General features: G+C 39.2%; 2 pseudogenes; one reads left to right on the top strand and one right to left on the bottom strand.

Annotated features, from left to right (window-relative positions):
* Nucleotides 1–506: 506 nt before the first annotated feature.
* LOC119520797 lies at nt 507–9796 on the top strand (annotated as a pseudogene).
* Nucleotides 9797–9845: 49 nt separating this feature from the next.
* LOC119520796 overlaps nt 9846–23232 on the bottom strand; it is a 44841-nt pseudogene continuing 31454 nt past the window's right edge.

The following is a 23232-nucleotide window of genomic DNA, read 5'->3' as shown; positions in this document are numbered from 1 at the left end:
GATCACTTTATTGGTGTTATTCTTTGAAGCAATAGTTAAAAATTGTGATTAGGTCCAATTTTTCTATTTTCATTTTTATGCAGATGCTTTTGGTGTCATCTATAAGAATCCTTTGCCAAATCCAAGTTCATGAAGATTTTCTGCTTTGTTTTCTTGTAAGAGTTTTATAGTTTCAGCTCTTACATTTAGGTGTCAGATATATTTTGCATTGTTTTTTTTAATGGAGTGAGATAAGGTTCCAATTTCATTCTTTTGCATGTGGTATCCAGGTGTCCCATCAACATGTGTTGAAAGACTATTCTATTCCCCATTGGATGGTTTTAGCAACCTTGTTAAAAACAATTGACCAGAGTAGTGCTTAAAGCAGAGGGAGCTGGAGTGGGATTGGGTTGGATCCAGGGTTTAGGCAGGCCTCTCCCACCTGCCTCAGTGGATTATGCCCAGGGCAGCAGCAGTGGTGGTTGCCTGGATGGGGGAGGTTACTGGTGATGCCTGTGCAGGAGAGGATGCATTTTCCTCTTACAGCTCAGGGATTACAGCAAGCACAGCCCCCACAGGATAACTATGACAATACCTCTCCTGTCAGCTTAGCAGCTCCCAAGGGGACTGACTGCAAACTTACATAGGAACTGATTGAGGCACTCAAGACTTTTTGGGGTCTTTGAAGAGGAAGAGGAACTGCAGTGCAAGATTTAAATTTTGCAAAAAATAAATGTCCTGTTAAGACTGGATAGGAGAAATCAGTGAATGCAAGAATTTCCCAATATCTTTAATTGAAAATGTTGGAGGAAAAATGTTTACCTTTGGATCTCATAGATTAGGAGTACATGCAAAATGTGTTGATATTGATGCATTGTACATTTCACCAAGACAAGTTGATCAAAGTGCCTTTTCCCCTAATTCTATGATAAATTGAAATTACAATAAGATTAAAAGTTTTATGAGCTATTGAAGAGACATTTGTGTAAGTTGTCAAACTGCGTTTTGGTGGGATACAGGTTGATATTTTGCTTGCAAGATTAACACTGCAGATTATTCCAGAAGGTTTGGATCTATGAGATGATAGGGTGAAGAAAATGTAGATGTAAGATACATAAGAAGTCTAGTGGTTGCAGAATATAAAATGAAATTTTGTGTCTTGGACTGTTCTACTTTGCTAATGCTACCAGAATGCAAAACACCAGAGATTGATTGGCTTTTATAAAAGGGGGTTTATTTGGTTACACAGTTACAGTCTCAAGGCCATAAAGTGTCCAAGGTACACATCAGCAATCAGATACTTTCACTGGAGTATGGCCAATGGTGTCCAGAAAACCTCTGTTAGCTGGGAAGGCACATGGCTGATATCTGCTCCAAAGTTCTAGTTTCAAAATGACTTTCTCCCAGGATGTTCCTCTCTAGGCTTCAGTTCCTCAAAAATGTCACTCTTAGTTGCACTTGGGATATTTGTCCTCTCTCAGCTTCTCCAGAGCAAGAGTCTGCTTTCAATGGCCATCTTCAAAATGCCTATTATCTGCAGCTCCTGTGCTTTCTTCAAAGTGTCCCTCATGGCTGTGTCTCCTCTTCAAAATGTCACTCACAGCTGCACTGAGTTCCCTCTGACTGTCAGCTCATTTATATAGCTCCACTGATCAAGGCCCACCCTGAATGGGTGAGGCCATGTCTCCATGGATATGTCCAATCAGAGTCATCACCCACAGGTGGGTGGGCTACATCTCCAAAGAAACACTCAGAGAATTACAATCTAATCAACACTGATAATGTCTGCCCACACAAGATAACATCAAAGATAATGGCATTCAGGGGACACAATATATTCAGACTGGCAGAAGGACCAACATTGACAACTCCAGGTTAACTCTGGGAGCTATCAAACTGTGGGTCAAATGCCACATCTGTTCCAGTATATTAGGTTTCCACAGTGGTGTTTCCTGGGCTATGCTAGTCACAAGAACTTGCCAGCTTTATCCAAATGCAATAGCATCAACTCTTGTTCATAATACTTTTTGGTATTTTCTAAATGAGCATGGCCAAATTGAATCTTCTGAAACAGCTGAAGAGTGCAACCTCAATTTTCCTGTAGAGAACCCAAGGGCAAACTCAAGTAATAGGTACTGTAATAGTTGGGGGTCTCTAGGGAAGTGGAATCAAGAGATATCTATAAGTATATCTATAATTATAAGCTTTATAGAAGTATCTCATGCAACTGTGGGTATGCAATAGTCCAAATTCCATAGGGCAGGCAGCAAACTGGCAACTCCAATGAAGATACTCGATGAACTCCTCAGACAGTGAACTGGCAACATTGATGAATATTTTCAATGAAATCCTCAGGAAACATACTGTCAACTTCAATGAACTCCTCAGGAAATGCTTTGCTGGTTAGCCAAAGAAGTGAAAGGTCCTCTGTCTCACTTAAAAGTCTTCAAATGATTGGATTAAATCCAGATGACTGCATACTCTCATTGTGGAAGACACACCCTTTATTGACATCATCAGTCACAGCTGCAGCCAATTGACTGATGATATAATAAACCAGCCTTCTGGTTTATCAAGCAGCCACAAACATCCTTGCAGGAATTGTTAGAACATGAACCCAAACATCACCCTCCACCCCTTGTCAACTTGGCAGTTATTCCCATGATTTAAACCATTCTTTGTCTCTAAGTAGAGAACAATAACAGACATATATTTCACATAACACTGCTCTGCTATTAAGCATAGCAGAAATGCACTAAATCTCTCCAGAATAGGGTGCAAGTCCTTGGGTAACATTAACTCTTAAAATTGATTTCCTTTAACTTAAGTACTGCAAGATGAATAATACAGCTTATGTCATATGATAAGGGGATAGGAAAAAGAATACAGCAAAGATATTTGCTTTGCAGTCAAATACAAACATACTCATAACAAAAAAGGAGGAAATATTCATGCCATCATAGTCCTCATGTCTGTAACTGGTCATGTGGCCATAGTTCATATTTATCACTACCTTCTTCCACTACCATTCCATGTTGCCTTTGCCCTCAGCAATCACTTCAGCTGGCCATGGTTCTTTGCCTGGAGGGGTGACCCAACCTTCAATCCTGAAGTTTCTTGGCCATTGGTAGTCCTGCCTTGATTGGGTTGTTGCAGTTTTCCATTGATTTTAATCACAGGGCATGGTAGTACTAAGAGACACCATAGGGATTGCCTGTATTCCAGGAAAACTGTTCTTTACCTCCAATGTGAAGTTGCACTGCTATTTCCCCTTGATAGGATCAATCACCTCAGACAACACAGTAACCCCCTTCTATGCCTGTTGATTCAGAGGCATAGAAGACCAAAGTGGCCATGTAGCAGTCTTAAATTTCATTTTAATGAGATTATTGTATTTCCTGGTGGAAGCACTCCTCCTTTTGGATCAAAGACATGTAGACCAGCAGAGCTTAAGCTTTCAGGGACAGGAAGCAAAACTTTACATAGTGGATCACTAGGAGTGATAGTGAGTGGTGCTAATCTTGTTTCCTCTCCTTGATTCCTGGGCCCATGAATCCTGGCTATGTGAGAAACAGCACCATAGAGTGGATGCTGATTCAGAGAATGCACAGCCTCCTGGAGAACATTGCCACAGCCCTGCAAGGTATTGCCAACTAGTTGGCACTGTAATGGAGTCTTCATCAGGCCATTCCAGTGTTCTGTAAACCCAGCTACCTCTGGATGATGGGGAACATGGTAAGACCACAGAAGTCCATGAGCATATGCCCATTCCCTCACTTCACTTGCTGTGAAGTATGTTCCTTGGTCAGAGGCAAGGCTGTGTGGAATACCATGATGGTTGGTAAGGCATTCTGTAAGCCCACAGATGGTAGTTTTGGCAGAAACACTTCATGCAGGAGAGGCAAACACATATCTGGAGTATGTGTCCATTCCAGTAAGAAAAATAACTGCTGCTTCCCTGTTGGAAGTGGTCCAATAAAATCAACCTGCCACCAGGTAGCAGGTTGAATACCTTGGGGAATGGTGCCATATCAGGGAATGACTGTGGGTCTCTGCTGCTGGCAGATTGGGCATGCAACAGTGGCTCTGACAAGTTCAGCCTTGGTGAGTGGAAGTCCATGTTGCTGAGCCCATGCCTAACCTCCACTCCTACCACCATGTCCTCTTTGTTCATGAGCCCATTGGGCAATGGCAGGAGTGGCTGGGGAAAGAGGCTGATTGGTGTCCATCAAATGGGTCATTTTATCCACTTGGTTATTAAAATCTTCTGCTGAAGTCACCCTCTGGTGAGTATTCACATAGGACACAAATATCTTCATGTTTTTTCCCCACTCAGAAATGTCTATTCACATACCTCTTTCCCAGACTTTGTCACCAATTTTCCAATCGTGTTCCTTCCAATACCCTGACCATCCAGCCAAATCATTAGCATTAGCCCATGAATCATTATACAAATACACCTCTGACCAGTTCTCCTTCCAAGCAAGGTGAACAACCAAGTGCACTGCTCAAAATTCTGCCCACTGGGAGAATTTCTCCTCACCACTGTCCTTCAGAGACATCCCAGAAAGGGGCTGCAGTGCTGCAGCTCTCCACTTTCAGGTGGTGCCTGCATGTTGTTGAGAACCATCTGTAAATCAGGCCCAAGTTTTCTTTTCATCAGTCAACTGATTGTAAGGAACACCCCAAGATTACATAGCTGTGGGCTGGGTAAGAGAAGGTAATGTGGCAGGAGTGGGGGCCAATGGGCATTTGGTCCACTTCCTCATGTAACTTACTTGTGCCTTCAGGACCCACTCAAGCTCTATCTAGTATATATCATTTCCATTTTATGATGGAGTACTCCTGTGCATGCTCAAATTTATGATTTTGCAGGGTGGAAAACACCCAGCACATGATAGGTAACTCAGGTCTCATTGTAACTTGGTGGCCCATGGTTAAGTGTTCTGTGTCTACAAAGGCTCAATAGCAGGAAAACAGCTGTTTCTCAAATGGAGAGTAGTTATCTGCAGAGGATGATAAAGCTTTATTCCAAAATCCTATGGGCCTGCATTGTGATTCTCCTATAGGAGTCTGCCAAAGGCTCCAAACAGTACCTCTATTTGCCACTGACACTTCCAGACCTATTGGATCAGCTGGATTATATGGTTCAAGTGGCAGAGCAGCTTGCACAGTAGTCTGGAACTGTCAGAGGTCCTTATCTTGTTCCAGTCCCCATCAAAACTGGAAGTTTTCCTGGTCACTTGGTAAATGGGCCAGAGTAGCACACCCAAATGAGGAATGTGTTTTCTACAAAATCCAAAGAGGCCAACTAAACATTGTGCCTCTCTTTTGGTTGTAGGATGGGCTAGATGCTACAGCTTATCCTTCACCTTAGAAGGGATATCTCAACATGCCCCACAGCACTGAACACCTAGAAATTTTACTGAAATGGAAGGGTCCTGTATTTTTGTTGGATCTATCTCCCATCCTCTGACATGCAAATACCTTACTAACAAATCTAGAGTAGTTGCTACTTCTTGTTCACTATGTTTAGTCAACATATCATCAATAAAATACAGCAGTGTGATGTCTTGTGGGAGGGAGAAATGATCAAGATCCCTGCATACAATATTATGACATAGGGCTGGAGAGTTAATATAACCTTGAGGTCACACAGTGAATGTCAACTGCTGGCCTTTCCAGCTTAATGCAAACTGTTTCTGGTGGTCCTAACAGCTATTGAGAAAAAAGCATTTGTCAGATCAAAACTACATACCAGATAGCAGGGGATGTGTTGATTTGCTCAAGGAATGATACAACAACTGGAGCAGCAGCTGCAATTGGAGTGATCACCAGGTCAAGCTTACAATAATCCAGTGTCATCCTCCAAGACACATCTGTTTTCTGCACAGGCCAAATAGGAGAATTGAATGGGGGAGAATCACAACCCCTGCATCCTTCAAGTCTTTAAGAGTGACATTAATCTCTGAAATTCCTCCAGGAATCTGGTATTGCTTCTGTTTTACTTTTTTGTTAGGCATGGGCATTTCAAGTGGCTTCCACTTGGCATTTCCCACCATAATAGCCCTCACTCCAGGAGTCAGGGAACCAATGTGAGGATTCTGCCAGTTGCTGAGTATGTCTATTCCAATTGTGCATTCTGGAACTGAGGAAATAACAACAGAATGAGTCTTGGGACCCACTGGACCAACTGTGAGATGGACCTGAGCTAAAACTCCATTGATCACCTGCCCCCCATTAGCCCCAACACTGACTGGTGGACCAGAGTGATGTTTTGGGTCTCCCAGAATTAATGTCATTTCTGAAACAGTGTTTTAATAATCTCTGAAAAACCTTATCATTTCCTTTTCCCCAATGCACAGTTAACCTGGTAAAAAGTCATAGGTCTCCCTGGGGAAGGCTAGAAGGAAGATTAACTGCACAAATTTTTGGCAGTGTAACAGGGTCCTTCCCCAAAGTTACATGGCCTTCCCCTCATTCAAAGGGCTCTATATCCATCAACTGTTTCATGTCTGGGAATTGATTAAGGGGCAATGACTCTCTGTTTTTGTAATTCAAGGTAGACTTTTGTTCACTTGACCTAGAATTCTTCTGCTTATATATTTCAAACTAGAATTTAGTCAATTTCCCATCTATTTTACTATGAAGTACTCCATGATCTACTAGCCAATGTCATAAGTCTCTGCAATCCAGATTATTTGATTGCTGCTTTGAGTCTGTTTTCCATTATCTTTGGCTATTAACTGCTGCCACATGCCTTCTGCTGACTTGGGATCTGATTGTCACCATGGTGTTTAAGGACTCCATCTCAGTGACAGCAGTTCCCACAGTACTACAGAGAAAAGTGACTACAGAGCTCTTCAGGGATGATGGATCTAGGCTCACAAATTTATTCCTCACTGTCCTGGTAAAAGTTGTGTCCTCTGGACAATCCAGGGGTGTCTTAATAGGTCTTCCATGATAAATCCATTCTAATATTCCAATGTCTTGAAGACTTTGAATTCCCTCCTCCACATTATACCAGGGTAGTTCTGGCATTTCAACCTCAGGTAATGTCAGCCACCTTTCAATCCATGTTTCAGCCAACCAACCAATCAAACCATTAATGCTCTTTCTAACCCCTCAAGCTACAATATTGAATGCAGACTCTCTGCTTAGTGGACCTATATCAGTAAATTTGCCTGATCCAACTTTGTATTCCTACCACCATTATCCCACACCCTTACTATCCATTCCCACCCATATTCCCATGGTTTCTGCCTGTATAAGTTTGAAAATTCATACAATTCTCTTGGAGTATAGCATAATTCCTCATGGGTCACACTTTGCATGTCACTCTTTGGGGCCTGTTGTGACTTTGGTCAAGTTATAGGTTTCAAAGACTGGTGTTGAGGGTAGGTCATGAAAATAATTAGAAACATCCCTCCAGCCATTTATCTCAGGACATTCCTTTGCAGTTTCATCTCATAAAACAGGATTAAAATCTCCAGATATAGGAGTGAGGGCTGCTTCCTCAGGGGAGGTGATTACAGTTTTAACAGGCACTGAAGGGTTAATCTCTTTATGAGCAGAATGGACTGCAGGCTCCTCAGGGCAGAGTGGAGGTTGGGAAGCTGTTTCCCCAAGCAGGCTAGAGGTTGGGTAGCTGTCTTCTCAGAGAAGACTGGAAGTTGGGGAGACTGTTTCCTCAAGACAGACCACTACAGGTATATTTAACAATGCCTCAGAAGTATCCAGAGTTCCAATATCCTCTTTGCCATTATTAAAAATCCATATGTCCCCATCCCAAGTTTCAAGATCCCATTCTTTTCCAACCACTGCCTTTACTTTAACAGCAGACATTCTGCAAGGTTGAGATTTTAGTTTATGTTGTAAATCTGCTACTCACACAATGAGACTCTGCATCTGTTCCTCAGAAATCTCAAGTCTATGGCCACAGGAAACAAGATTTTCTTTCAGGGCACCCATAGAAATCTTTACATCTGTCATATAGCATTTAAATTTCAAATTTGAAGCCTTTAGCGCATCCATTTCTCTTATGACTTTATCCAGCATGTTTAAGAGCGCCCAGCCAACATTATACCTCTTAACTCTGCAAAACTCTGTGAAGGTGTCAAAAACTGTCACCCAGAGCCTTGCTTCATACAAGAGTATGATTACAAGAACAGACGGTGCTATTTTGTGTAACTCCATTGCCAACTCACACCATGGACTCTCAGTGCCATCTTGGTTATTGGAAACAGAGTCATTAGTGCCTTTGAATCTAATCAGAGTAGAAATCAAATTGTAAAAGCCCACTTTAGGATTCTCTTTTTCAAGAACCACACCCAATATCAAGTTGTATTAGGGTTCTCTAGGGAAATGGAATCAACATTATCTATAAATATAAATTATCTATAAATATAAGATTTATAGAAGTGTCTCACACAACTGTGTGTATGCACAAGTCCAAATTCCATAGGGCAGGCAGCAAACTGGCAACTCCAATGAAGTTATTTAGTGAACTCCTCAGGCAGCAAACTGCCAACTTCAACAAATGTGATCCATGAACTCCTCAGGAAACATACTGGCAACTTTGATGAACTCCTCAGGAAATGCTTTGCTGGTTAGCCAAAGAAGAAGTAAAGGTCCTCTATCTGTCTCACTTAAAAGTCTTCAACTGATTGGATTAAATCCAGCTGACTGCATCCTCTCAGTGTGGAAGACACATGCTTTATTGACATCATCAGTCACAGCTGAAGCTTATTAACTGATGATTTAACAAACTAGACTTCTTGTTTATCAAGCAGCCACAAACATCCTTGCAGCAATGGTTAGGCCAGTGCTTACTTGAACAGAAACCTGGTATTATCACCTGGCCAAGTTGAGACATGAACCCAACAATCACAGATACCAAATTATGCATATAATCACACCAGCACACCCACAGCAGAGCTCCACATACAATGTGTCTGTTTCAACATGGATGGTAATGATTGAAGATTTTAAACAAGGTCTTGCTCTCACAGATGAAATTTTGCTGTTTAAGGCAGAGTGTTCCAAACTTTTGAAGCTCCAAACTGCTTTCAAAATTACAAATATTATATTGTACTTCCAGCAAGTGCACCAACAGGAAAACATTGCCTGGAATGGGCTAGGTGGAATAAAATATCCAAATCCTGGTTGGAATCTTGGAGAAGAGTGAATTTATTATGCTGGCTCATTGAATCCCCAGTCACTCTCTGCTCCCAAAGACAATCATGACAAGGAAGAATTTCATGCAATTTGGGTGACTGGGTTAGTGTTTAAAAAAGAGAAAACTGGAAACTTCAGTGTTGATCTCAACTATGATATTCTGTGTATCACAGACACAGTTTACAGGCAAGCAATAAACTGCAAGTTGTTTGAGGTGGATATGAAATTGATGCAATGTATTAAAAAAACACCTCCATCAAACTACCAAATCATGTGCCTCAGAAAAAGAAAAAGCATTTGAAAGCAGGTGTCAGATTGACAGCACTGAATGACAGAAGCTTCAACTTTTCTATGGACTGTGATAACAGTATGTCTGTGTCTTCACCTTCTAGTACTGTGAAGACTAGTCCACTGAACACTTCTGGCAGCTCTCATGGCAGAAATAGTCCTGCTTCAGCTGTAACAGCAGCATTTGTGACAAACATACAAACTACTGGTATTTCTGTGTCACAAGTAAATTCCAGTGAAAGCTCAGGGTTACCTCAGTGAAAACATTTCTCCTACTGCCACTCAGTCAGCCATTTCTCCCACCACCAAAGCCTGTAAGTCTGGTAAACCAACCATCCAGCCCTTCAGGTAATGCAGCAACTAAAATACCTTATCCTATAGTAGGTGTCAAGAGGAGACTCTCAACTCTTAAAGAAGAGGTCCTAAGAATACCAAAACAGAAGATGATGAAACAAGCAAGATGCTAACTCTCTTGCTTTGAGTACAAATGTGAAACAGAAATGAAGGAATAACTTGATACAGAGACAAGTACAACTCAATCAGAATCTATTAATAAGCTTCTCTATTCCCTCTCATAAAGTATCCAGACCATATCTTTCTGATATCCCTGCTCTCCCTGCAAATCCTATTCATGTTATCAAGAATTCAAGAAAACTGAGATTGAATCCGTGAAAACAAGCTCAGGGAGAGGGGCCATAAACAATATCTGCCAACTCAATCTGTTGGCTTCAAATGCTTGAAAAAGGAGAATGGAGGGTACAAGACTAGACATGACTAAAAATGGATTTAGGGTTTTGGGGTGAACTCCCTTTCTGGGCTAATCAGTACTTGATCAGAAGTCCAGGTTAGTGAACAAGCAAGGAGTACTATTAAAAATCTATCAGCAACAGTTGAATTAAGTATTTCAAAACATACTGCCTTTAAAAAAACTCAAAATACCTCAAGGTATATTTGTATCCATAATTGACACCTGGATTGGGCTTAAGTTTGATGCATTTTTTGGAAATTTTACAAAAAATATTGGCATAAAAATTCCTCATTCTGATAATGCACTTTTCTCTGTTTATTATTATTATTAGAAAGTAGAACTAACCTTAGATTTTTAGCTTATGGATTTTTAGTTCTTTCCTGGGGAATTTTCTTGACCATTAGTCTTCAAATTGAATACTGTCTTGCAGTGGGTATGTTTTTAGACTTCAGAGAATGGATAAGAGTACATCTAGTTCAGTCCCTGTGAGGTTGTTGTAATCCTTGAAACTGAAATGTCAAATCAGAGATATATATTTGACATTGAAAGAATAACTAGGAAATACTTGATTTTGATGGGTCACGATTAAGAAATAAAATTGGTTTACTTTTTAGAATTATTTTGTAGTGCATACATATCAGTGATCAAACAACACATATTTTCTTTGAGTTTATCAGAGCTCTGCATTCTTTTGTCTTCAGTCTGTTGTATTCATAACAAGTACTTTTTGCTACCTCTTTTTCATTTTTTATTATTTGTTCTTTTAATGCAGTCTTGTGGCTGGAGACTTACTGTTGGTGGGATTTTTTGATTAGGTGGCTTCCATGGAGATGTGACATACCCAGTTGTAGACGGGGCATTTTGATTAGATTATTTCCATGGAGATGTGACTCTGCCTATTCAAGAAGGGTCTTATTTAGTTTACTGGAGTCCTCAAGAGAGCTCAAGGAGAGAGAGACAGCTCAGAGCTGACAGAGGCCCATACACTTTGAGATGCAGACAGAAGACATTTGGAGATGCTAATCTAAAAGATGAAGCCCAGAGTTTGCCCCAGAGAAGCTAAGTAAGAACACACAGATACTTAAAGAGGAAGCCACATGAATCAGAACCTGAAAGCAAGGCAACCCAGGAGCAAAGCAGAAGCAGGTGCCAGCCACATGTCTTCCCAGCTGACAGAGGTGTTCCAGAGCCATTGGCCTGTCTTCAGTGAAGGTATCCTCTTGTTGAAGCCTTACTTTGAGCACTTTTTGGTCTTAGAACTGTGAATTTGTGAACTAATAAACCCCCATTGTAAAAACCAATCCATTTCTTGTATTTTGCATTCCTGTAGCTTTAGCAAACCAGATCACCCTACTTCCCAGCATCTGAGTAAAAGATGGCCATACCAACTGGTGAGCTGAATAAGGTATCTGTGTGTTTCGTGTAGCTTCAGAGTTAGATTGAAATTGGCAGGAACAGATTTAGACTTGTGATTTTGTTTACAGATTGGAGAAAAAATCAGATTATTAAACATTTCATCTAACTGCACCCAACTTTTTCCAAGCTGGAAACATGGACCTTTTCTTTGTGGTGACTTTTTAATTCTAGTTTTCTTGACCTGGAGATCAGAGTTTTGATTTCACATGATACACATAGTGTCTCATGACTGGAGTTTGCTTTGTTTTATAGTATCTGTACTGCTTGTATATTTTTGGGAGATATTTTGTAAACAGATGATGTATTTCTCCATCAAAAACATAATTTAAAACTGCCAAAAAACAGTGGACAATATATGTGTGTTTTATCTCTGTGCTCTCAATTCCATTCCTTTGATCTATAGCATCACTATTGTGATTTCTCCATGTTTTCCTTTATCTCCATGAGTATGTTGAAAATCATTTTTAAAATGTTTTTTCTGGTATGTCCCAATTCTTATAATGTTTGTTGATGGTATCTAAGGTTTTAAAGTCTATCCTTGTACAAGTACTATACTGCTTTGATTATTGTTGCTCTCTAGCAAGTTTTAAATTTGGAAGTTTGAGACCTCATATTTTATTCTTTTCCAAAATAGTTTTGGCTATTTCTGGTTCCTTGCAATACCATATGAATTTTAGAATCAGTTTTCCAACTACTAAGAATAATTGAAGTGGGATTCTAATGGGGTTAGCAATAAACTGGCAGATCATTTCTGGGAGTATTGCCATCTTAACAATGTTAAGTCTGTTCCATGAACATATGCAATCTTTCCATTAATTTTGATCTTCTTTAACTTCTTTCAGCAACATTTTGCAGTTTTCAAAAGACTGGTTACATTTACTCCTAAGTATTTTACTATTTTTGATGCTATTTAAAATAGAAGAGTTTTCTAATTTTCATTCAAAATTTTCATCAGACATTGTTAAAACTAAAATTGGTTGCAGTGTATTGACGTTGTGTCCTGTGGTCTTGTTGAACTCCTTTATTAAATCTAATAGTTTAAGTGCATTCCTTAGGATTTTCTGTATACACGATCATTTCATCTGCAAATAGAGGTAGTTTTTCACATCATCCTTTGAAATATGAAATGCGTTTTATGTCTTTCATTGCCTAATCATAATTTGCATAAATAGGGTAAGCAAGACTGAGCATCCATGTCTTGTTACTGACCTTAGTTCAAAAGCATTTAGGCTTTCACATTAAGTATGGTGCTAGCTGTGGGTTTTTGGAAAATGTCTCTATCAGAGCCTGAAATGCTGTATTTCTCCATTTATTTTTCATTGTACCATTATAAAAAGTCAAAAATTCTTGCATTTTTGTGAAAATCACTGGGTTGTAGTTTATTAAACTTTCAGATATCTATGTTCATGTGGAATAATGGTCCTTACTTTTCCATTCTTTCATTGTTTTCCCTGGTTTTACAATTAGGATATGTTTCCTTCTTCTGTTTCTAAAAGATATCAAATAAAATGATTTAATTTCTCCCTTAAAGTTTTCATACATTTTGCCATTGCAACCATTCTGCTGAACACTTCACTTTTAGGGGAATTGATTAACTATGGATGCAATTTCTTTAATACATATTGGAATCAATTTTGTTCAAAGAATTCTGTTACTGTCTTGGATGAGTATTGACATTCCTCTTTAATTTCTGATACTGGTATCTGATTATTATTCCTCTCATTTTTTGTTATCCTGGCTTTAGATTTACCATTTGTTTGATGTTTTCAAAGAAGAATCTGTTGATTTCATTCATTTTCTCCACTGATTTTGTGGTTTCAATTTTTTTGATTACTGCTCAAAACTTTAATATTTCCTTCCTCTTTTATTCTTTTGTTTGAATTTTCTCTTCTTGGCTTGTTTTTTAAAGAGGAATTTAGCATACAATTTTTAGATCTTTCTTTATTCCTAATAAACTGCTTTTATGCTATAAACCCTCCTCTATGTCTGGCTTATCCAGTTGCTTTGATATGTTCTATTTTCATTTCACTTTATTCAAATATATTAATTTCCCTTAAGAATTTCCCTTTCCTACATTTTATTTAGGAATCTGTGAGATTCAAGTGGTTGGAACTCATTTTCTACATAAGAGTGATGCAGACCTGTGGACAGTAACACAGCCTGTCATTCATATAGCCACATTCTTCCAGGTAATAGGAATTGTCTATGCTGATTTTTGATTTCACACATGGTCCTGAAATCACTTATTTCCTTTTCTCCAGCAGCATATTGCTAGGGGAATAACTGAGTTTTAAGCCTCAAAAAGAAATCAAACATTAGGAGATTTGACAACTGGAGGACAGTGTATAAACACTGCTAAAAGATAAAATGTGCATGTGCAAATGCAAAAGGCAAACTGTTCAAGTTCATCCACAAAGAGGCTCTAAAAGATACTGACCCTACTTGCACATGGCTTCTAGTCAGCTGTTTGCCCAAGTACATAATTATGAATAGGCACTAATGACAATAGGATATATGAAGAGACTCTAGCATGAAAGATGGAGAAAAACAAACATATGAAGGAAAGGAGCAAAGAAAAGGGAAAAATTAGAGGGAACATAATTTAAAAAATCTACCAATGACTTCCATGTGATGTGAGGAAATATTGTTATGAATAAAAAATGTTTATATGTGTCTGTGCATATATATATATTTGTATGTGTGTACATGGGTATGTTTACACATTTATAGTGGTTGATGCATGCACCACTATGCAGATAACAGCACCAACAGGCTTATTGTATTCATATCCTGGCTCTACTGATGATAGTAGAAGGGGAAGCTCATACACCAAACCTTGAGGAATATGAACAGAACTAGCATAATTTCTGCTCCCTGGAAATGGCACCCTGAAAACCACTTCCACTAGAGTAACATATTAAGCCCCTCATTTTACCACTGGCACAAATGGATTCAGGGTCAACTGTGCATCAACAGAGCTGTCAATCATTTCTCTCCTGATTCCCTGGCTCCCTTGGGACACATGGGCTCCAAATTAATACCCAGAATCTACCTTGGAGAATGATACAAATATTGACTCTTCCTTTCAAAAAGGGTGAATCTGTCATAACACTTACTACATCATACTGTCATAATAAGGAATGATTTAATCCAACTAGTATTTTAATATTTAATTTCTTCTCAGGACTAGATTAAAGAGTCAGGCTAAACTGCTGTTAGGCCAAGTGAACAAGAACTCTTTGCAAGGGCTGTGAAGTTCCAGCATTAGTATTGTTGAATCCCAGGCTTGAAAAGTGTGGGGGAAGTGGCAATTGAATTAAAAAGATATAGGATGAATATTCTGTGAATGACCTTCAGAAGCATGAGGAATGGTGGATTTGTGTTATTCCCATGGTTATCACAATTATGAGGAACACAGTTCTCCTGTTGCTTGATCTCCAGAGATAGCCCAATGCCATAAAGAGAAAGTAAAACAATGTCCCCAGGTAAAATATTGGCTGGTATGATCTTTCCATATCCAAGAGAAAAAAATCAGCTTTTTCTCCCTATAAAATGACTGTGTGGAGTGGTGCAGACTAATTCTGCAGAGCTTTCAACAGATATGTAGGTACATCAGCTGTTCTTTCCCCTGGTGTAGCATGGAACTGGGGACAGAAAACTGGAAATTCAAGCCTTAACATGCAGAAATAAAAATGCTGAGACATTTTAGTAAAAAAGAAATTAGAAGGGCAGGTAGAGGTGGATAGACAGTGAGGGTTATGACATAGGAAAAGAAGAAGGTGGTGAATGAGAAACTAATTGATGGGAACACTTCAAGAGGTACAGAGGAACCAACTGTGTCAGGTGTAGCTGACAGAGAATTTAGAAGGATAGGAAGGATATCTATGTGGTGTTGGGATGTTCTAAAACTGGGAATGGTGATAGTTGAACCACCTTGTATCTTTACAGCATACCAATAAATTTTATATTTAAACTGGATGAATGTTAGGTTACTGAAATTATTCCTCAGTAAAACTGTTAAAAATGTTTAGCATGTACCTTCCTTGTGATTAAGCTTTCAAATGTAACCCACAGCAAATGAAAACATTTCCTTATATAAATGCCATCTACATGGATAATAATATCTTTACTCATAATGCCCCAAACTTGAAGAATCCAAATAACCACCCAGAAGAAAATGGATAAACATTTTGTAATAAAGTAATTCAATTTCAAGGGACTCAATAATAAAAATTAAGGAAGCTATTTATCCAATCATAATATTTTAAGCAAAATAATATTTTTAATTTTAATTTTTATTGAGATTGTTCACATACCATACAGTTATCCAAAGATCCAAAGTGTACAATCAATTGCTCCCATTACCATCATACAGCCATGCATCCATCACCACAATTAATTTTTGTTCAATTTTTAGAACTCTTTCTTTACTCCAGGAAAAAGTAAAGACAAAGATGAGAAAAAAAAAAGGAAAGGAAACTCCAATTCTCCCATATCCCTAACCATCCCCCCTCCATTGTTGACTCATACTATTGGCATACTACATCTGTTACTGTTCATGAAAGAACATTGAAATACTACTAACTGTAGTACATAGTTTGCAATAGGTACATATTTTTCCCCATATGCCCCTCCACTATTAACTTCTGGTTGTATTGTCATACATTTGTTCTGGTTCATGGAAGAGATTTCTAACATTTGTACAGTTAATCATGGACATTGCCCACCACAGGATTAAGTTTTATACATTCCCATCTTTTGACCTCCAAATTTCCTCCTGGTAACATACATGACTCTGAGCTTCCCCTTTCCGCCATATTCATGCTCCATTCAGCACTGTTATTTATTCTCATAATAACATGCTACCGTCACCTCTGTTCATTTCCAAATGTTTAAGTTCACCCTAGTTGAACATTCTGCTCATGCTAAGAAACCACTCCCCATTCTTCAGCCTCTTTCCATATCTTGGTACCTTATATTTCATGTCTATGAGTTTACATATTATTAGTTCCTATCAGTGAGACCCTGCAATATTTGTCCTTATGTGTCTGGCTTATTTCACTCACTATATTGCCCTCAAGGTTTCATCATCACCCCAGTTTTTTAAGATGGTTGTTTTTCACATGCTGTACATCCCATCCTAAGTACACATTTTATGGTCCCCTGTATAGTCACATATATATGTGTTCACCACCCTCACCACTATCTATATAAGGGCATCTACTTTTCTTCCACAAAGTAGGAGGAAGAGTCAAAGAAGGTAGAGAGGCAAAAGAAAAAGAAGAAATAGAGAAGAGAAAAAACAAAAAAACAAAAACAAAAACAAAAACATGACAGGAAGCAGCAAAAGGAAAGATAGGCTTAAATCAAAGTAGAATAAAGAGTCAGACAACAACACCAATGCCAAGTGTCTCACACACCTCCCCATCCCGCCTCTTATCTGCATTTACCTTGTTAATTTACCTTTGTTACATTAAAGGAAGCATAATACAATGATTCTGTTAATTATAGTCTCAGTTTATGTTGATTGTATCTTTCCCACAATACCTCCCTATTACCTTGCATTATTTATTTTTTCTCATGAAAAGCATATTTGTACATTTTATCACAATTGTTGAACACTCTGGGTTTCACTGAATTACACAGTCCCAGTCTTTATTTTTCCTCTTTTCTTCTGGTGTCCCACATGCTCCTAACCTTCTTCTTTCAACCATAATTATAGTTATCTTTGTTCAGTGTACTTACATTGCTGACTGTGCTACCATCTCCCAAAATTGCGTTCCAAACCTCTTGCTTCTATCTTCTCCTATCAGTCTGTAGTGCTCCCTTTAGTATATCCTGTAGGGCAGGTGTCTTTTTCACAAAGTCTCTCATTGTCTGTTTCTCAGAGAATATTTTGAACTCTCCCTCATATTTGAAGGACAGTTTTGCTGGATATAGGATTCTTGTTTGGCAGTTTTTCTCTTTCGGTATCTTAAATATATCACACCACTTCCTTCTTGACTCCATGGTTTCTGCTGAGAGATCCACACAGTTTTAAGCTTCCTTTGTATGTGATGGATTGCTTTTCTCTTGCTGTTTTCAGGATTTTCTCTTTGTCTTTGACATTTGGTGATCTGATTATTAAGTATCTTGGTGTAGTCCTATTTAGATCTATTCTGTCGGGAGTGTGCTGCACTTCTTGGATCTGTAACTTTGCCTTTCATAAGAGATGGGAAATTTTCATTGATTATTTTCTCTATTATTGCTTCTGCCCCCTTTCCCGTCTCTTCTCCTGGAGCACCGTGATACATACATTCTTGTGTTTCATTTCATCTTTAAGTTCCCAGAGGCATTGTACATATTTTTTCCATTCTTTTCTCCATCTGCTCCTTTGTGTGTAGGCTTTCAGGTGTTTTGTTCTCCAGTTTCTGAGTGTTTTCTTCTGCCTCTTGAGATCTGCTGTTGTATGTTTCCATTGTGTCTCTCATCTCTTGTATTGTGCCTTTCATTTCCATAGATTCTGCCAGTTTTTTTGAGCTTTTGATTTCTGCCTTCTGTATGCCTAGTGTTTTCCTTACAGCCTTTATCTCTTTTGCCATATCTTCTCTCAACTTTTTGAATTGATTTAGCATTAGTTGTTTAAATTCCTGTATTTTAGTTGAAGTGTAAGTTTGTTCCTTTGACTGGGCCATAACTCTGTTTTACTTAGTGTAGGTTGTAGTTTTCTGTTGTCTAGGCATTTGACCACCAAGGCCACCCCAATTAGGTTTTCCCAGATAAGAACAAGCTCAGGTCATAGAAGGAGGAAATATTCAGTATCCAGTCCTTAATGGTGTATCTTAGAGGATTGACACACCCTGTGCTTTTCTGCCCAGCAGGTGGTGACTGGGAGCCTGTCATGGGCTAGCATAAGGGGGTGTGACCTATGGCTCTCCTCTCCCAGGCTCTGGAGTCTGGTTCTGAATTTAAGGCAGGTAGTAGAGCTGGGCCTCTCCTCTTTCTTCTTGGGAAGCTATGCTCCCGACAGAGAGGTCCTGTGCGTATAGTTTCTTTGTTTCTCTGACTCTGTTATCTCCACCTTTGTCTGGGTCAGAGTGCTACAACTTTGAAATGGCTCAGTCTTTCTCTACTGCAAAGCACTGTGAGCTGAAAATGGCTGAGGCTTTCTCCACTGAGCCACCAAGGTTGACAGAGAGAGAAAGGGACAGAAAGCCCCCAGATACACCTTTTGACCAGAGATAGCACCCAATCCTCTGAGCTCCCTGTTCTGAGACTGATATGTCCCCTGACTCTCCCAAGTTCAGTCATTACCAAAAGCCTTTGTCTGCTTTTTGAGAATTCACTGTCTGTATTGAGCAGTTAACATTAAAACCCCAACTGGAGTGGGGCTGAGGTATATTCACTTTTACAGAGAGTGCTGCTCTCTATCACCATGATGCTTCTGTAAAGGAGGGACTCTCAGCTCTTGGCATGGGTCTAGAGTTTTTACTTACAGATTTTATGCTGTGATCTTGGACATTCCTCCCAATTCATATTGGTGTATGATGAGTGGACAGTCAGATTTGTCTCCCCAGTTATTCCAGGTTATTTACTAATTTTTCCATTGTTCATCAATTTTTCCAGGTGGCTAACTCACTTCCACTTCTCTCTATGCCACCATCTTAGCTCCACATAGTCAGCAATTGCATTTTTGTGCACCTGTCGCTTATGAAGGGATAGCTTCAAGTCCTCTCTCAAATGCTGCCAGCTTCCTTGACACACAGCCCTTTGCATGGCAACACTAGAGCCCACCAAAAACATAACAGAACAAAATACATGAAGGTGGCTTGTTCTCTGAACAGCATCTATAAATTAATAATAATCCAGGGCAGGGATTTAAGCTATGGATCACTGTCTTTATGATGATGATTCAGGAAACTAGTTCCTTCCAACATGTAGCTCTCCCAGGGCCTTATCCTTGGAATTTCACCTGAGTTGATAATTAGCTGTTTGAATAATTGTCTCCAAGTCATGTTTCCCAAAGGCATGGACACATCTTGTTTACTAAGACTCCACATCTTCCATAGATTCTGACACACAGCAGTTCCTCAATATTTAATCAGTGGATGAATACATTCTAAGTATTCATTCTGAATTTGGTGAGTCTACATCTTCTCTTGTTTACTGAGGCTTCTATTTCAGAATTAGAAGTTATAAGGTGTATGGTACTGCACAAAGGGTCCAAAAGTGCTAGGGAGGAGGTCCCATTATGGACTGTCCTTCAGGGATACCAACTGCTTGGATCAGCATCAATTAAGGGTGGCTCCACATGGCCTACTTCATGTAGGAGAGAAAAGACCAAGTCTAAGCAAAGTAATATTTTGACCAAAAGGTGCAAGCATCAAAGGATAAATTTTGATTTAATTTTTATGAATTTGAATATGTGACAAAACTGATGTATGATGTAGAAAATCAGAAGAGGGTTGAATGTGTTGGAAGGTGGTTATTGGTGGATGGGTAAGGGGTTATTTTCTAGATTAAGGGAAATGATTCCTATCTTGATAGGGCTGTTGGGTATGGTAGGGGACTGGGGATGTAAAGTTTGACAAATCTGAGCAATTGTTCTGTTAATATCATCACATGTTACCATTTTTCAATTTTACATCAATTTAAATAGCACAATAGAAATAAAGAAGAATGAATATAAGAATACTATGGAGAAAATCACAATTTCATTTCAGAATCTTCCCCCCACTGATGATGAGTCCAGGCTGTCCATTGCTGGTGGATTCCAGGTAGAATCTTGGGGAGTTCTCTGGGGTTTATTGTAGGCTGGTATATCCATTCTTACCGGGCAGAGCCCTTTGGTTGCCTCAGTGTCATGGAGGGCTGGTAAGCCTCTGTGGAGCTTGTCTTTTGACCACTTTTGGGAACTTGTGAGTGGATGTGATGGAGCTGCTGCCCAATTACATGATTTCTGACCTCACATTCAATAGCCTTCAGTGGGAGTCAGCTTTGTGGTGGGTCTCATATCTCTGCTCAGACTTGTGCAGTCTGTTAGAAGCAGTCTTTATAGAGGATGTGAAAAGCAGCTTCAGAAACACTGGCTGCACTGGTACACAACAAATGTCAACACCTTGCCAAGGTTAGTGCAGCTCACAAGAGGCTTGATGAAAATTAATCACATTTATGGAAGGCCAGGCTACAAAATGAATCTTTTAACACAGCCAGCCTTATCAACACCTACTGAAAGGTGAAGAGGATGAGAGAAATGCTGATGGAGGAATTAACTTTGCTGGTCCAAAAATGAAAGGAAGAGAGCTCCAAAGATTTCAAACAAGATGAGATGGGGGAGATGCTAAAAACACTGTAGTCCCAAGAGTAAGTCATGTGATCCAACATAACAAAAGGAACTTTTGGAAACACATGGTGGAGTCACCTTTCACTCCCTGATGGTCATTCCTCCAAGAATGGGCCTTGGTCTTAAAGCAGTAGTGAATTTCTTCTCCACACATGATTCCTGGATCACTGGTCTTCATTCACCCACAGCATTCTCCATTTGCATGCTACTGTGGTGAGGGCTTCCAATGGAAACTACATGTCCTGGAGTCCTCTATCTTCACCTTCTGGACACACAAGTGATGTCCTCCATAGTCAGTTCATCCTTCAATCACAGAATATTCAACTTTCAGGGACACACCCAGAAATGTGGAGCTCTCTCTATACAGAAACTGAATTATCACTCAGCAGGAACAAAGCTGCTGCTATTTAAGAAAATATGTACATATGCAAGGGACTATATAAGAAACATATTGATATGATTATATGTGTTTACTTATTTGTTTATTATTTATTTATCTGTTCATGTATTCATATGTAAATATTTTGCACGGAATTTGTTATATATAAAATTTGAATTTATATGCAGTTTAACAGCAATGAGACCTTTCAAATTCAAAGCAAAATTCATTTACCAGTATATTCTCTATTTTCTGAAGTCATAAGTAAAAGTAATAACCCTTTTTCTAAATATGTATTAGTTGGAGAAAACATTTTAATAGTAGGAATATTAAACTTTTTGGAGCAAAATTTTACTTATAAAGAACACTACATAATTTAATGCAATCTTCTAAGATAACAAAGAATATAACTTACAGTGAAGTTCACATGAGTTGTTTTAATTCCCTTGTGAGAAGGCTGCAATATGAGTTTTCTGGTGAAGAAGAAATCCCTCTTGACAATATAAGAAGATAATCACCATCCAAACACTCACCTCTTCTCTCTCACACATGGGCATAACTCAAAGTAAAGATGAGGGAGCAGCAAGGAGTTCTGCTCCCAGGGAAAATGTAGTCATCATTAAATAAGTAGTTTTAGTTGTAAATAATGACCCTATGGAGGATCACACAAACAGATATTTACTAATGATATGGAGAAAATCAGACACTGTCCTTCAATATCTGTGGGATCTATATGAGATGAATGTCTGATAAAGCATCAAGATTTCTCCTGGAAATACAGAAAGAGACCTAGGTTAGTTCTGGTGATACAGAAGTAATGATGAGAGACAAAGTCCTTATTCCTGAGAAGCTGATGTTTAGGAGAGAAAGGAAGATTCTAAAGGAAATTAAATGGAATTCTCAGTATATCTGGAGATGATAAAGGTGATGCAGATGTATAAGCAGGAAGCATAGGGAGAGGTGGAGGTGGGGAGAATGGGACTTTTGGAAAGGGATGTTGAGAAACACCTCGCTGAAGAGGAGATTTCTGAGCAGTGAGGGAACCTGGGGCAGGCACTGAAGCATGAGGGGCCAGAAGAGGTGATGGCCCTAAGTAGAGACAATCTGCAGAATGGGAACGAGGACCAGTAAGAGGCCAGTATGGCTGGAACACAGTGAGTTACTTCCTGGATGGCAGCATAATGGGTGTCATGGGCCAGATGACTAAATGCACTGCCAGAGTTTTATTTTAATTTACAATGACAGCGACTGCAACATGAAGAACCAGGTAAAGCAGAGAGATAAGGTGAAGACTATGACAGACAATTGAGTCTGAAGATGGTGATCGCTAGATAAGGGCCAGAAGAGTAGAGATGGATGCAGAGATAAGGTCAGATCCAGTATTTGATCTTCAAGCAGATGTTATGACACTTGATGATTGTGGGCAAAAGAAGCAGGGAGCTAGGGGGTTGAGAAGGTTTTATATCAGGCATATGCATGAAGGTAACATTCCATTAAAAAGGGTTAGCTGACAGAAGAGAGTATTTCATTCGAAATAGGAATGAGTTTTATTTTGTGAGGATTGAGGTTTCAGAAGCCACTTAGAAACCAGATTAGAAGTACCAAGTGCTCAGGATTTTATAAAAATGTGATGAGTCATCAGTGAGTGGGTGAGTATAACAGAGAAGACTTCTAAGCACTAGGCAGATTCCAATAGTTAAACGAATGAATCTCCTGGTGGCCAAATTCCTGTTTTGGTTTCCCCATCATCAATGACATCACAAGGAGCCCTGCCACTGAAATTCCCAAATCTGTTTCCACATGTAGGGCTTGAGTTTTCCAGAATCCTCTGTCCACCCTCTTTACCCTGCCTTGGTAAGTACGGGTTTCAGGAGTCCCTTAGCCATAGGATTAGAAATACTAAGTGGATTAGAATTTAGACAT

This window comes from Choloepus didactylus, chromosome 26, assembly GCF_015220235.1.
Source record: "Choloepus didactylus isolate mChoDid1 chromosome 26, mChoDid1.pri, whole genome shotgun sequence".
In the NCBI taxonomy this organism is placed as follows: domain Eukaryota; kingdom Metazoa; phylum Chordata; class Mammalia; order Pilosa; family Megalonychidae; genus Choloepus; species Choloepus didactylus.
This window is presented reverse-complemented; position numbering and strand designations above follow the sequence as displayed.